Source organism: Hakea prostrata, chromosome 3, assembly GCF_041222555.1.
Source record: "Hakea prostrata isolate BN-2017 chromosome 3, UWA_Hpros_2, whole genome shotgun sequence".
NCBI classification, from domain to species: domain Eukaryota; kingdom Viridiplantae; phylum Streptophyta; class Magnoliopsida; order Proteales; family Proteaceae; genus Hakea; species Hakea prostrata.
In genome coordinates, this window is record NC_142602.1 from 39,861,079 (window position 1) to 39,877,830 (window position 16,752).

Below are 16,752 nucleotides of genomic sequence, written 5' to 3' on the forward strand. Positions count from 1 at the left end.
TCATCTGTGCATTCGTGGATTGTATTGACATATATATGAGAATTGCTTGTTCCTTACTGAGTTCGTTGGAACTCATTCCTTTCATTGTATGTATTATATAAACTGTACAGATGGTTGCACAATGTCGGAAGTTGGAGATGATTCATATGAAAGAGCTTTCTCGTATGAAGCTGATGTGAGACAGACAATGGTACATGAACTTGCAGAGCATGAAGCCTCCTGAAGATGAAGATTACTTAGTTATTTATTTTGCTTCCGCTGAACTCGATATTACATTTGATTCTTGATTCTTTCCTTTGATTATTTCTTGGATATTTATTGGAGTATTTGGACTCTTGTAACCTTTTTATTAATTATTGCACTATTCTTGCTCCTGATTACAGGTATTTGTATTTATTATTATTGATAGACTAAAACCATGGATCCTGTGACGGATCGCACCCACGGGTGGGGGGGGGTCGGGGAAGTGAGGGGGGGGGGTTGGGGGGTACCTTTCTTCATACACCCTTGTGGTTTTATTTTGGGTTTTTTTTGGGGGGGGTGTTCTCCGGGAATGTTCGGTCGGGGTTTTATTTAATGTTGACTTTGAAGTTTGACCATGATTTCAGTTTTTCTATCTTTGAAAATCTTAGGAAGATGTCTTTGTGGGCCATCTCAGTAGAAGATATGGTGTTTGACCCAAAACCCATGGATATTGATGATGGTGTTTCCTTATGGAAACCTTACTTGATTTGGTGTTGAACTATTTATTTGTGAAGAAGAACTTGGTTGATGGACCTAAAGCTTAGTTGGACCTGGTTTGAAGACTTCCCTCCATACTAGGTAAGTAGTACGATGTATTGAAAGAAGCCCATCCAAAAATATTGAAGTTTAGCCCATTAAATCCCTATTTTTGAATAAGCTGTCCGAGCAGTGGCATTTTGGTAAATATCTGTTTTGAAGGTTTTCAAAAGCTTTATTTCTTTTAATTTCGTGGTAAACTATTTCCATTATGTTTCTAAACCTTTAGATAGTGTGGGATCGACCTTTGAACTTCCTCTTTGGCAACCAATCAACCAACAGGGTCAGTTTGGTCAGTTTGGTGAAACCCTAGTAACTCTTGAACTCTTTGTGCTATTTAAAAGGGGGAACTCCATGTGTTTCACTCTCAATCTGTTTCTAAGCCTTGGGAGAACGTGGGAAGATTCCTATAACCTCTCCTTCGAAGCCAAGAAAGATCCTCAAGCATCTCTTCAGATTTCTTCATCGGTTTCTCTTCTAAAAGGTTGGTATTCAATTCGCTTCTTCTTTAATTCATTCTTTCTTCTCTACTTCTGAGTTTCTGATCATGAGAAGGGTATTACACTACTGTAATGACCTCTTCTTTAATTCTTTTAGCCCTAGAGTGAATCCCCCAATTCACTCTATGATTTTGAAGCCATATGGCGATGATCCTTGAATTTGATTCCACCAAAGCTCTTAATGATACTTTCCCTAATTTCCTACCTATCTTTATTATTGTGGGGAAGGTCTCATATTATTACCATGACCTTCCCTTGTGTCCTCATGATTGAGGAGTTGATCCTTGTTTTTCTTTGGAACAATTGGCAACCCTTTTATTTTCTATTAATTCATTGGACTCTCCCCAAAACCTTTCTTGATTGTAAATTCTGTGCCCTAAGGGTGAATCTTTATTCTCCCTAGTCTTTTAGGTGGGATACACGGATTCTTGTTAGTAAATCCCTAAATGTATGATTTGAATTTGTTTCCCTTCACTTTAATTGAGAACCTTATTTTCTCTCATTAGTAGACCCTTCCTAATTCCATCCTTTATTTTGAAATACTAATGAGATATTCCTTTATCTATCTCGGGTTGTTTTTGTGAGAATTAATTATGGGTAACTCTCATGAGAGGTAACCAACTCTTATGAGAGGTAACCATATATGAAACCCTATTGTTCTTTTATTTGTTGGAAACTCCCCAACACTTTTTCTGATTGTGCATTCTTTGTTTCTCTTTCCCATGGGTGAATCTTGATTCTTTGTTTCTCTTTCCCTTGGGTGATATTTGTGTTAGCCTAAACTTGATCACTATATTTTCTTCATGATCCATGTTTAACCTAATTAGGATTTCTAATTATTCTTTCTTCGTTCTTGTTCTTTTTGAGATCAGGAAGAAGATGATGCATTCTTGCAACCATCTATTCCATGATCTCATTCTATTCTTTGAGATCTATGATCATCATCATGATCTTAACCCTAGCCAAATAAATTCCTTGAAACCCTAACCCTTGAATGATCTTTCTGGAAACCTCTTGTAACCTTCCATGTGAGGGAAACCTCATGGGTAATGTTTCTGTTAACATAAACTAGATTTCCTATGATTTCTTGCTATTTTCTTGATAACAATCATTCCCTCTCTTTCCGTGATCATAACCTTTTCATGAGCCATATGTTATGATGAAACCCTAACCTCTTTGTTACAAACCTATTATGATTGATTTTTCGGACTATGATCTCCCCCATGTCTTCATTTGGGTTTGGTTGTACTTGGTCTTCAACCCCATGAGCAAAGCACCCTTGTATGACAAATTTCATGGGGGCGGTTACTAGTGGCGGTCGCTTAACCTAAGCGACCGGCCCAAGCGACCGCCCGGTCTGTTTCGGGGGATTTTGCCCTATTTTGCCCCCAGACTTCTATAAAAGGCAAACTCCGTCTCTTTAACGATTACTTTATTCGTTATTTCTTATTTGGGAGTTAAGACGGCTGCGGGGAAGATCCGAAAGAGTCTCTGGAGTACTGACAGTGGTTTGGAGGATCAGTTCTCTTCTTCTCTGGCTTTCTGGTGTTAGGTATTGAACTAACCCTTCGTTCTCTACTCTTTTATCTCCGTTAGTTTGGTTTTACCCTTTTTCCTCGTCACTGTGATTACCCCTTGGTTATTCTTTACCCTTTTTTTTACTGCGTGAGATGGAATAACCATAAACAGAACCACAGCTCGTGAGATGGAAAATTCAATAAAGGAGAGGGTTAGGGATAATCCAGCGATGATAGGGGATTGCTTTCTCTTACCCTTTTGTCTTTGGGAGTGTTTAATTCGAGACTTAGGATGAGATTACTCGAAAACCGGATTGAAATCGAGTAATCGAAGCCCGAGTTTCGGATTGAAGCTCATCTGTTTTTGGGGCGGTCACTAGTGGCGGTCGCTTAACCTAAGCGACCGGCACAAGCGGCCGGTGAAACGAGTGACCAAATAGATTTCGGTTTTGATTCAATTTGGTTTATGTGACTTATACATTCTTGTAACCCTATGCCTAGGTGTTCTCTGTTTCAAATAAAAGTCTTATAATAGTTTTTGGATTGCAAGTTAGAGGACTTCTACTAAATTACAGGTAAGGACATGCATTCTTATTTATATGCAATTACATATACATGATGTTTCTGTTGTTCTATTTACTATTCTTTGATCATGTAACTTGCTGTAATTGTATAAAGCATGTGAATCTTATTGTACACTTGTTGTTTGTGGTATTCCTTGATGTACTTCATCTTTTATGATATTGCACAACTGTTCATGGTATGATAAAGAGTGTTGTAGTGTGATTGTGATGGAAGGGGTATTCCATTGGGATATCTTGGCTTGGGATATCGGAGAGGTCGTGGAATGGGACACATGCTGCTGATGTCTCCAGCACTATCATGATTACTTGATGACATACTTAGGGAGTCTAGAATTGCATGGCTAGGTACCCCACATGCTATTACCCTTTCGGCGGGGGAATTGAAGCCGGGTGACCCGTGACAATGGTGACGTGACTATGTTTCATCCAACAGCGGTAACCGGTCCGTGCGGAGACTCAGTGGTCCACTATTGGTCATGTAATGGTAGGGTTGCATATGTTAGGGTTGGGCTCATGGACGTCCAAGGAGCGGACCGGGTGTCGCGAGGAGTCATGAGAGCATCCGCCCCAATAATATGTGGATGACCATAGGGTTAAGGAGTGGAGTCCAACGGAGGTAGCCGGTCCGTGAGGATTCTTACTCCTAGGTTGCGAAGGATACTTGAACCGAGTTGGTTGGTGCCATAGGGGAAGTATCTCGGACTTCATATAGTATGTTACCATTATGACCTTGCATTGGATTAGAAACCCCGACATGCGCCGGTACTCATTGCCAATGGTCGTGGTGAGAGAGTGTTGACTTAACCCCCCAGCCACGGTTTTGAGAGCCGGGTGTGGACTTACCCCTTTGCCCGGGATCCCTACGAGAGGTAACCGGTCCTTGCCGGATCGAGTGATGAGACTTACCCAAAGGAGGGCTGGTGTATATCTTAAAGCATGTCAGCCATTAGAGACTTGCATAGTTAGATCTTAGTAGCATTCATATTTCTGCATATCATCCATATCATTTCATATGTGCATTCGTGGATTGTGTTGACATATATATGAGAATTGCTTGTTCCTTACTGAGTTCGTTGGAACTCATTCCTTTCATTGTATGTATTATATAAACTGTACAGATGGTTGCACAACGTCAGAAGTTGGAGATGATTCGTATGAAAGAGCCTTCTCGTTTGAAGCTGATGTGGCACAGACAGTGATACATGAACTTGCAGAGCATGAAGCCTCCTGAAGATGAAGACTATTTAGTTACTTATTTTGCTTCCGCTGAACTCGATATTACTTTTGATTCTTGATCTTCCTTCTTTCGTTCGTTCTTGGATTTTTATTGGAGTATTTGGACTCCTGTAACCTTTTTATTGATTATTGTACTATTCTTGCTCTTGATTCATGTATTTGTATTTATTATTATTGATAGACTAAAACCATGGATCCTGTGACGGATCGCACCCACGGGTTGTCGGGCGGGTAACCCGGGCCTGGCGGGCGGGGTGTGACAGAGTGGTATCAGAGCCTTGGTTTTACAAAGTCAATAATAGTTAATACAAGTACTAGATGAGCAATCTGAGTCATAGATCCAGAAGTGACTCAAGCTGTCTTAGAGGTGAATAATAGAGAACCTTGGATTAGAAACTTGAATAAATGAAGCATAATACACAAGTTTGAATAATGCACAATAATTACAATTTATGACTTGTACTTGGGTAGTAATCATGGGTTAAAGTTTAGTTGTCAGTTTTAAGTTATGGTTTGTGTCGAGTCATGAGTTGTCCTTGTGAGTGAGTTTTGTTGTGAGATGTTGTTGGGAGTAAGTCGTCATATGAGTCCGAGTCGTGTTGTCGTCATGTGTTGTCGTCATGTGTTGTCATATGAGTCCGAGTCGGGAGTTGTTGTTTTAAGTTGTCGTTGGGAATAGTGGTTGTGAGTGGTCGTTATGAGTTATAAGTCATAACTAAACATTGAACGATTATTAATGCAACAAAAGAAAAGCATAATATACAATAACACAAGTGATACAAATTTAACTTCACTAATCACTTAGGTTTACAATTCTGAAAGTGAATACATCTGTGTTGACATAAAAGGAATTCCTAGAACTGCCTGTCTAGGTAATCGTTTCTGAGAATCAAGCTGATCTTTCATAGTTTGAGACTCCTCCTCTACTCGTGTTAGTCAATCTTCTATAATGTATATGTGTGTCTCTATCCTCTCCTGTTGAGTCTCTATCCTTTCTTGTGTGGAAGTTATTGCCGACAACTGAGAAACCACACCCGGTGCCTCGAAAGTTGGATTTGATGGACCTCTCACCTCAAACTGTCGAGCTGGAATAGTTTCCTCCTCATCTTCTTGAATCTCCTAACCTTGAGTCTCATCCTGAGCTTGAACCTCATCCTAGTGCTCATTCTCATCCTCAGTATCCTCATCTTTATCATTACATACCCTCATCATCATCATCTTCATCCTGAGCCTAAATCTAATCTGAAGTTTTGACTATTGCTTTCTTATTCTCGTATAATCTCTGCTTGCGTGTTCTGTGTTGTGAAAGACCTTGGAAACCCTAGAATCTTTTGGGAAGCCTAGAAAACTTTTCTTTATGTTCGTTATTCGTAGTCTTTGTTCCTATCTTCGTTCGATTTGTCACCTTTACATCTCTCGCATTCTTATCATCTGCTTTGTTTTGAATTCCTCTTAGCTGTTTAAGAAGTCAGCCAAGAGTCCAGTGTTCCATACCTAATCCTAACCTCGCTTCTGTGCCAAATGCATACATACCATATGCATTGTTCAATATATTCTCTGCCGTATAAGTTACCTAGTTTCGTTTGGTAGAAGTTTACCCCGAAGCTAACCTATTCTCTCTTCTATTTTTTAATGCCTTCTATCTCCCTTTGATAGGAGGGTGATCTTAAATCATTCCCATGACTAATCCTTCTATCCCTGTTGTTCTAAAGTGGATCTACATATAATCTATAACCTTATAAATTCTCCACATGATGATTTCGAAGAGAAATCAAGTGTGATCTTCATGAATTGTTATTCCTTCTAATTGTTTCAAGACTTCAAACTTTTCATCTCCTTTTATTCAATCAAAGATTAATAATCTCTCTTGTATTGTATTGATCTACTCTTACTATGTTTTATTCTTTGTGATTGAGGCTATGAAGAAGATGTCGCATTCTTGCAACCATCTCTTCTACAACCTCCTTTCATTCTTATGGTTTTATGATCTTCATATTGATCTTCGTCATGATCCTTGTGAAATCTTCATGAAGCCATGGTCATACTTTCAATTTGATTTCAAAGCATGTTAGATTTTCTCTATTGATTTTCTTCAAAAAAAAAAAAAAAATTGTTATTTGTTTTCCGTTGTTTTTGGGGGAAGAAAGTCAAGATAAAAGCAATGTATCTCCATTCCTTTGAAAACCAAGTACTCTCCAAATTTCGAGGACGAAATTATTTTAAGGGGGGGAGAATGTGACACCCAGCCCAAATCTAGCCCGGAAACCCGATCTGTTTTGCGTGAAGTCGGGTTTTATTTAATGTTGACTTTGAAGTTTGACCATGATTTCAGTTTTTCTATCTTTGAAAATCTTAGGAAGATGTCTTTGTGGGCCATCTCAGTAGAAGATATGGTGTTTGACCCAAAACCCATGGATATTGATGATGGTGTTTCCTTATGGAAACCTTACTTGATTTGGTGTTGAACTATTTATTTGTGAAGAAGAACTTGGTTGATGGACCTAAAGCTTAGTTGGACCTGGTTTGAAGACTTCCCTCCATACTAGGTAAGTAGTACGATGTATTGAAAGAAGCCCATCCAAAAATATTGAAGTTTAGCCCATTAAATCCCTATTTTTGAATAAGCTGTCCGAGCAGTGGCATTTTGGTAAATATCTGTTTTGAAGGTTTTCAAAAGCTTTATTTCTTTTAATTTCGTGGTAAACTATTTCCATTATGTTTCTAAACCTTTAGATAGTGTGGGATCGACCTTTGAACTTCCTCTTTGGCAACCAATCAACCAACAGGGTCAGTTTGGTCAGTTTGGTGAAACCCTAGTAACTCTTGAACTCTTTGTGCTATTTAAAAGGGGGAACTCCATGTGTTTCACTCTCAATCTGTTTCTAAGCCTTGGGAGAACGTGGGAAGATTCCTATAACCTCTCCTTCGAAGCCAAGAAAGATCCTCAAGCATCTCTTCGATTTCTTCATCGGTTTCTCTTCTAAAAGGTTGGTATTCAATTCGCTTCTTCTTTAATTCATTCTTTCTTCTCTACTTCGAGGTTTCTGATCATGAGAAGGGTATTACACTACTGTAATGACCTCTTCTTTAATTCTTTTAGCCCTAGAGTGAATCCCCCAATTCACTCTATGATTTTGAAGCCATATGGCGATGATCCTTGAATTTGATTCCACCAAAGCTCTTAATGATACTTTCCCTAATTTCCTACCTATCTTTATTATTGTGGGGAAGGTCTCATATTATTACCATGACCTTCCCTTGTGTCCTCATGATTGAGGAGTTGATCCTTGTTTTTCTTTGGAACAATTGGCAACCCTTTTATTTTCTATTAATTCATTGGACTCTCCCCAAAACCTTTCTTGATTGTAAATTCTGTGCCCTAAGGGTGAATCTTTATTCTCCCTAGTCTTTTCGTGGGATACACGGATTCTTGTTAGTAAATCCCTAATTGTATGATTTGAATTTGTTTCCCTTCACTTTAATTGAGAACCTTATTTTCTCTCATTAGTAGACCCTTCCTAATTCCATCCTTTATTTTGAAATACTAATGAGATATTCCTTTATCTATCTCGGGTTGTTTTTTGTGAGAATTAATTATGGGTAACTCTCATGAGAGGTAACCAACTCTTATGAGAGGTAACCATATATGAAACCCTATTGTTCTTTTATTTGTTGGAAACTTCCCAACACTTTTTCTGATTGTGCATTCTTTGTTTCTCTTTCCCATGGGTGAATCTTGATTCTTTGTTTCTCTTTCCCTTGGGTGATATTTGTGTTAGCCTAAACTTGATCACTATATTTTCTTCATGATCCATGTTTAACCTAATTAGGATTTCTAATTATTCTTTCTTCGTTCTTGTTCTTTTTGAGATCAGGAAGAAGATGATGCATTCTTGCAACCATCTATTCCATGATCTCATTCTATTCTTTGAGATCTATGATCATCATCATGATCTTAACCCTAGCCAAATAAATTCCTTGAAACCCTAACCCTTGAATGATCTTTCCGAAACCTCTTGTAACCTTCCATGTGAGGGAAACCTCATGGGTAATGTTTCTGTTAACATAAACTAGATTTCCTATGATTTCTTGCTATTTTCTTGATAACAATCATTCCCTCTCTTTCCGTGATCATAACCTTTTCATGAGCCATATGTTATGATGAAACCCTAACCTCTTTGTTACAAACCTATTATGATTGATTTTTCGGACTATGATCTCCCCCATGTCTTCATTTGGGTTTGGTTGTACTTGGTCTTCAACCCCATGAGCAAAGCACCCTTGTATGACAAATTTCATGGGGGGCGGTTACTAGTGGCGGTCGCTTAACCTAAGCGACCGGCCCAAGCGACCGCCTTGGTCTGTTTTCGGGGATTTTGCCATATTTTGCCCCCAGACTTCTATAAAAGGCAAACTCCGTCTCTTTAACGATTACTTTATTCGTTATTTCTTATTTGGGAGTTAAGACGGCTGCGGGGAAGATCCGAAAGAGTCTCCGGAGTACGACGGTGGTTTGGAGGATCGGTTCTCTTCTTCTACGGCTTTCCGGTGTTAGGTATTGAACTAACCCTTCGTTCTCTACTCTTTTATCTCCGTTAGTTTGGTTTTACCCTTTTTCCTCGTCACCTGTGATTACCCCTTGGTTATTCTTTACCCTTTTTTTTCTGCGTGAGATGGAATAACCATAAACAGAACCCTGCTTCTGTGAGATGGAAAATTCAATAAAGGAGAGGGTTAGGGATAATCCACTGATGATAGGGGATTGCTTTCTCTTACCCTTTTGTCTTTGGGAGTGTTTAATTCGAGACTTAGGATGAGATTACTCGAAAACCGGATTGAAATCGAGTAATCAGAAGCCTGAGTTTCGGATTGAAGCTCACTGTTTTTGGGGCGGTCACTAGTGGCGGTCGCTTAACCTAAGCGACCGGCACAAGCGACCGGCTGGTAAACAGTGACCAAATAGATTTCGGTTTTGATTCAATTTGGTTTATGTGACTTATACATTCTTGTAACCCTATGCCTAGGTGTTCTCTGTTTCAAATAAAAGTCTTATAATAGTTTTTGGATTGCAAGTTAGAGGACTTCTACTAAATTACAGGTAAGGACATGCATTCTTATTTATATGCAATTACATATACATGATGTTTCTGTTGTTCTATTTACTATTCTTTGATCATGTAACTTGCTGTAATTGTATAAAGCATGTGAATCTTATTGTACACTTGTTGTTTGTGGTATTCCTTGATGTACTTCATCTTTTATGATATTGCACAACTGTTCATGGTATGATAAAGAGTGTTGTAGTGTGATTGTGATGGAAGGGGTATTCCATTGGGATATCTTGGCTTGGGATATCAGAAGGCTGTGGAATGGGACACATGCCTGCTGATGTCTCCAAAGACTATCATGATTACTTGATGACATACTTAAGGAGTCTAGAATTGCATGGCTAGGTACCCCACATGCTATTACCCTTTCGGCAGGGGAATTGAAGCCGGGTGACCCGTGACAATGGTGACGTGACTATGTTTCATCCAACAGCGGTAACCAGTCCGTGCGGAGACTCAGTGGTCCACTATTGGTCATGTAATGGTAGGGTTGCATATGTTAGGGTTGGGCTCATGGACGTCCAAGGAGCGGACCGGGTGTCGCGAGGAGTCATGAGAGCATCCGCCCCAATAATATGTGGATGACCATAGGGTTAAGGAGTGGAGTCCAACAGAGGTAGCCAGTCCCGTGAGGATTCTTACTCCTAGGTTGCGAAGGATACTTGAACCGAGTTGGTTGGTGCCATAGGGGAAGTATCTGGACTTCATATAGTATGTTACCATTATGACCTTGCATTGGATTAGAAACCCCGACATGCGCCGGTACTCATTGCCAATGGTCGTGGTGAGAGAGTGTTGACTTAACCCCCAGCCACGGTTTTGAGAGCCAGGTGTGGACTTACCCCTTTGCCCAGGATCCCTACAGAGGTAACCGGTCCTTGCCGGATCGAGTGATGAGACTTACCCAAAGGAGGGCTGGTGTATATCTTAAAGCATGTCAGCCATTAGAGACTTGCATAGTTAGATCTTAGTAGCATTCATATTTCCGCATATCATCCATATCATTTCATATGTGCATTCGTGGATTGTGTTGACATATATATGAGAATTGCTTGTTCCTTACCGAGTTCGTTGGAACTCATTCCTTTCATTGTATGTATTATATAAAGCTGTACAGATGGTTGCACAACGTCGGAAGTTGGAGATGATTCGTATGAAAGAGCCTTCTCGTTTGAAGCCGATGTGGCACAGACAGTGATACATGAACTTGCAGAGCATGAAGCCTCCTGAAGATGAAGACTATTTAGTTACTTATTTTGCTTCCGCTGAACTCGATATTACTTTTGATTCTTGATCTTCCTTCTTTCGTTCGTTCTTGGATTTTTATTGGAGTATTTGGACTCCTGTAACCTTTTTATTGATTATTGTACTATTCTTGCTCTTGATTCATGTATTTGTATTTATTATTATTGATAGACTAAAACCCCCCCCCCCCCACCCCCCCCCCCCCCCCCCCCCCGGCCCCCCCCCCCCCCCCCCCCCCCCCGCCCGGGGGCCCCCGGGGGCCCCGGCCTTTTAAGGGTTGCCCCCCCAATTAATAGGGCGATTCCAGAGTGGAATCCAGATCAAGAAGACAGAGGAAACCTTGTTTACTATTAGACAAGGAAAGAGTGAATCAATCAGAGAATATCTGAAAAGATTCATTAGAGTTACAATGAAGATAGAGAATCTAGATGAGCAAGTAGCTAAAACCGCTTTGTTCACCGGACTCACTAACCGAAGACTCCTGGAGATACTACTTCAGGATATGCCTACAACTTATGCTAAGTTGGTACAGAGATGCCAAAAGCAGGATGAAGTCACGGAAATCTTGGATGCATGCCAGGGGGACAATAAAACCTCCTCCAAGGAACAAAAGGCTCCTGAGAACAGACAGAAGCCAAAGCAGAATGTTCGTGATCGAGTTGGAAAGCCTCAGGCGTGGCGGCAGAGATCTCCCGGTAGAAGTGAGTATACTCCATTAAATACTCCTCGGGCTGATATTTTGAATATCATTAAGAAGCGAAATATTTTGAAGTGGCCTCCAAAGATTCCTTTAAAGCCTGGAGAGCAATAGGATCGAGAAAAATATTGTCGTTTCCATAAGGATTACGGTCATTATACCAATGATTGTCGTCATTTAAAGGCGGATATTGAGAGATTAATATCTCAGGGACATTTGTCCAATTTTGTTAACAAGAGAAGAGAGGAGCCACGTGAGGCGGGCCCCAAGAGGGACCGTTCGGATAGTCCAGAACAACCGAAGGAGTCTCCGAAGTCTAAAAAAGGTAAGGAGGTGATTGATGCTACTCGGTCACCGATCCTTACAATATTTGGAGGCCCAGAGCCCGAATCACTCCAGAGGTTGAAAACAAAATCTAAATTTGTTGGAACCGAAGATACGCAGAAGTGTAAGAGGCTGAATGGTGAAGATTCCATCACCTTTGGCGAAGAAGATGAAAGAGGCGTTTGTTTACCTCATGATGATGCCATAGTCATCAAGGTAGAGATCACGCGCCGAGTAGTGCATAGAGTTTTAGTTGATACAGGGTCTGTTGCGGACCTAATATCTTTTGAGGTGTATCAAAAGCTTAAGGTGGATAAGGACCTGATGGAGCCATCATCCACACATTTGTATGGCTTTGCAGGATCTATCCAGTTGGACCTATCGATTGGGAATTTTCCCAAGGAAGCTACTGTCCGAATAAATTTTTTGGTGGTTTGGGAACTTCCAACTTACAATGTTATCCTTGGACGGCCATCTTTGTCCAAGTTAGGTGCTATTGTCTCTACGAAGCACCTAAAGATAAAATTCCCGACTGGGATGGGAATTGGTCAAGTTTCATCTGACCAAAGGATCTCTTGGCAATGTTATGTTGCCTATTTGAAGGACAAGGAGGGCCCAAGGAAGATGACTGCCCTACCAATAGAAGTATGGGATGATCGGGAAGAAGCAGAAATGCAAAGGCCCGAGCCGGTAGAAAAGTTAGAACAAATCCAGTTGTTTACTGATAATACAGAAAGGATTACTTATATCGGATCTGAACAACTGGAAGAGTTCAAAGAAGAGTTGAAGTCTTTTCTTCAACAAAATAGTGATGTATTCGCATGGTCCGCTGAAGACATGCCAGGAATCGACCCAAATGTTGCAGAGCATAAACTTTGGATAGATCCAAAGGTGAAGCCAATCATCTAGAAAAAGAGAAATTTCTCCATAGAAAAGTACAAAGCCGTTCGGGGCGAAGTTGAAAAACTGAAGAATTCTGGTTTCATAGAACCAATTGAATGCCCAACTTGGTTAGCCAATGTGGTAATGGTCAAGAAGGCAAATGGAAAGTGGAGGATGTGTACAGACTACACCGACCTCAATAAGGCTTGTCCTAAGGATTGCTATCCGTTGCCTAGGATTGACCTCTTGATATATGCAACTGCAGGATATGAAACCTTGAGTTTCATGGATGCCTACTCAGGGTATAACCAGATCCTCATGAATAAGGAGGATGAAAAATTTACGGCTTTCATAACTGGTCGTGAAAGCTTCTATTATAAAGTCATGCCGTTTGGCCTGAAAAATGCAGGAGCTACATATCAGAGGGCAGTCAACAAGATATTCAAAGACCTAATCGGGAAAAATGTTGAGGCTTATGTAGACGATATGCTGGTAAAAAGCATTGTAAGGGCAAAGCATATCGCATGTTTAATAGAAGTATTTGCAGTCCTCCGAAGGTATCAAATGAAGTTGAATCCGGAGAAATGCGCCTTTGGAGTCTCTTCAGGCAAATTCTTGGGCTTTATGGTGTCACAAAGAGGTATTGAGGCTAATCCAGCCAAAATACAAGCTTTAATTGATATGGAAGCCCCAAAAACTGTTAGGGAGGTACAGTGCTTGATGGGGAGAATTGTTGCTCTAAACCGTTTCATTTAAAAATCTAGAGAAAAGTGTCTGCCATTTTTTAAGGCACTTAAAGATTTGAAGGGAAGCAAGGAAGTGAATTGGACTGAAGACTGCCAGAGAGCTTTCGAGGAATTAAAAGAAACATTGGGAAGGCTACCGCTTTTATCCCGACCCGAAAGGGGAGAAGTTTTACAGCTATACTTAGCAGCATTCCTTTCAGTGGTCAGTGCGGTACTCGTTCGGGAGAAAGATAAGAAGCAGTGGCCAATTTATTATGTCAGCCATGTTTTACTTGATGCGGAGACGCGGTATTCTCGGATCGAGAAGTAGGCTCTAGCTCTCATGACAGCAGCTAGGAAGCTACGGCCATATTTTCAGGCTCACTCAATAGAGGTATTTACAACTTTCCCTCTAAGTAAAGTTCTTCATAAACCTAATTTGTCTAGAAGGATGGTGGCCTGGTCGGTTGAACTCAGTGAGTTCCAAGTAAGCTTTAAGCCTAGAACGGCAATTAAAGCTCAGGCACTAGCCGATTTTGTAGTAGAAACTACTGCACCAATGGAGAACATTGTTGAAGAGCCCACTATACCAACCATTTGGGAAGTATATGTGGACGGTTCGAGTAATAAAGACGGAGCAGGAGCTGGAATTCTTTTGAAGAGTCCAGCAGGATTTGTCATTCGATATGCATTGAGATTTGCATTCAAAGCTAGCAATAATGAAGCCGAATATGAAGCGCTGATAGCTGGACTCAGATTGTCAAAAGCATTGACAAGAGTAGATGTAACTATTTATAGTGACTCTTAGCTTATTGTCAATCAAGTTCAGGGTGAGTATGGTATTAAAGAACCACGCTTGCAGAAATATCAAGAGATTGTGCAAGCATTGCAAACAGAATTCAGGAATTTGAAGGTATGTCAGATTCCAAGGACAGAAAACACAGTGGCAGATGAGCTATCCCGATTAGCCAATGCCAAAGAGAAAAATTTAGATCCTTCGGTCTACATTGAAGAGATAACATTTCCGAGTTATCACGAGAAAGAAATTTCTTACATTGAAGCAGTGTTGCTTTGGATGGATCCAATATTGGAATACTTGAGAGATGATAAACTACCAGAGGATCCAAAAGAGGCGAGATTAGTCAAAGTACGATCAACAAGGTTCATTATGCAAAATGGAAGGTTGTACAGGAGATCTTATTCTGGACCCCTTCTGAGATGTCTAGGACCCGAAGGAGCAGAGTCGGCTTTGGCTAAAGTACATGAAGGGATTTGTGGCGCTCACATGGGTGGACGAGCCTTGGCCCACAAAATCTTAAGACTTGGGTTATATTGGCCCAAGATCCAACAAGCTGCTATGGAATATGTTCGCTGGTGTAGCATTTGTCAAGTCCATGCTACAGTATCCAAATGCCCAGCAGAAACCATGACGTCAATTCTAGGTCCCATCCCTTTTGCAATGTGGGGAATCGATATCATGGGTAAATTCACCAAGGCTTCAGGCGGAAGAGAATATCTGATAGTATCAATTGACTATTTCACTTAATGGGTTGAGGCCAACGCCTTGGCAACAATCACTGAAAGAAAGGTGGAGAAGTTTATACTTGAGTCAATCATATATCGCTTTGGGATGCCGAAGATAATCGTTACTGATCATGGTACCAAATTTGACTGTCCACAATTCAAGCAATTATGTGGAACATACATGATCGAGCATCGTATGTCATCAGTGGCATACCCCCAGAGTAATGGACAAGTAGAGGTTCCTAACCGAACGCTACTTAAGGGAATAAAGAGAAGACTTGAGGCCGATAAAGCCTTATGGGTCGAAGAACTGCATAATGTCCTGTGGGCCTACCGAACTACGGTTCGAACACCCACAGGAGAAACTCCATTCAGGTTGGCTTATGGATCCGAAGCATTGGCACCTGTGGAAGTAATGGTGGGAACATTGCGGGACAGAGAGTTCGAAGAAAAAGCGAACGAGCAAGGACTGCTTGATAGTCTTGATTTGTTGGATGAAGTTCGGGCAAAGGCAATAGCATGAACTCAACATTATCAATGGAGGATAGCATCACATTATAAAACCCGAGTAAAGAATCGTCGGTACTTAGCAGGGGATTTGGTATTGAGAAATACGTTAGCTTTAGATCCACGCCATCAAAGAAAATTGGGCCCTTCTTAGGAAGGACCATATATGGTTATAAAACCAATTGGTTCGGGAGCTTACAAGCTGAAGAACATGACAACCCAGAAAGAGTTGGATCGTTCGTGGAATGCCAGGCATTTGAAAAATTTTTATCCCTGAAGATTATCAATTTTGTTCGTGATGTAAGAAATTTGTTCGTGATGTAAACAATTTCAACTCAATCAATGCAATTTTTGGTTCTCAACAACTATCTTTTGATTGGGGGGCATCATACACCACACTCAAGAATAGATCCTGACACAAGGCATTGGTTTAAAACCCGAGTGAGTTCCTTCTACAAGGCATCGGATGAAAATCCGAGTGAGTCCCTTCACGTACTTATGGTATTTTTTTCAGAATTTCTTAAGTCAAGGCATTGGATGAAAATCCGAGTGAGTTCCTTCCACAAGGCGTCGGTTTAAAACCCAAGTAAGTTCCTTATTAGACTTATTGAATCCGGAAATATCTCTTAAGTAAAGCCATCGGTTTAAAACCCGAGTGAGTTCCTTCTCAGACTTATTGAATTTCTTCGGAAATCTCTAAGTAAATGCATCGGTTTAAAACCCGAGTGAGTTCCTTCTCAGACTTATTGAATTTCTCCGGAAATCTCTAAGTAAAGGCATCGGTTTAAAACCCGAGTGAGTTCCTTCTCAGACTTATTGAATTTCTACGGAAATCTTTAAGTAAAGGCATTATAAGACCTACTGCAACAATGACTCAAGTAACTAGCAAAGATGAAGTCCAATTCTTTATTTCTTTAAACGACCAGAAGAGGCCAACCTTTACAACCAACATATATAAACAAGTGTTGGGGTACAATCTTCACTCGGTCAAAATGAGAAAGACTTCAACAAGAAGTTACAAGATTGAAAGAGCTTTGCCATAAGAAATACAGAGTCAGGAAGCAACACAAAATTCAAGAAGAAGGAGAACAGAGTTGGGAAAAAGCACGTTATCAAAATCCTC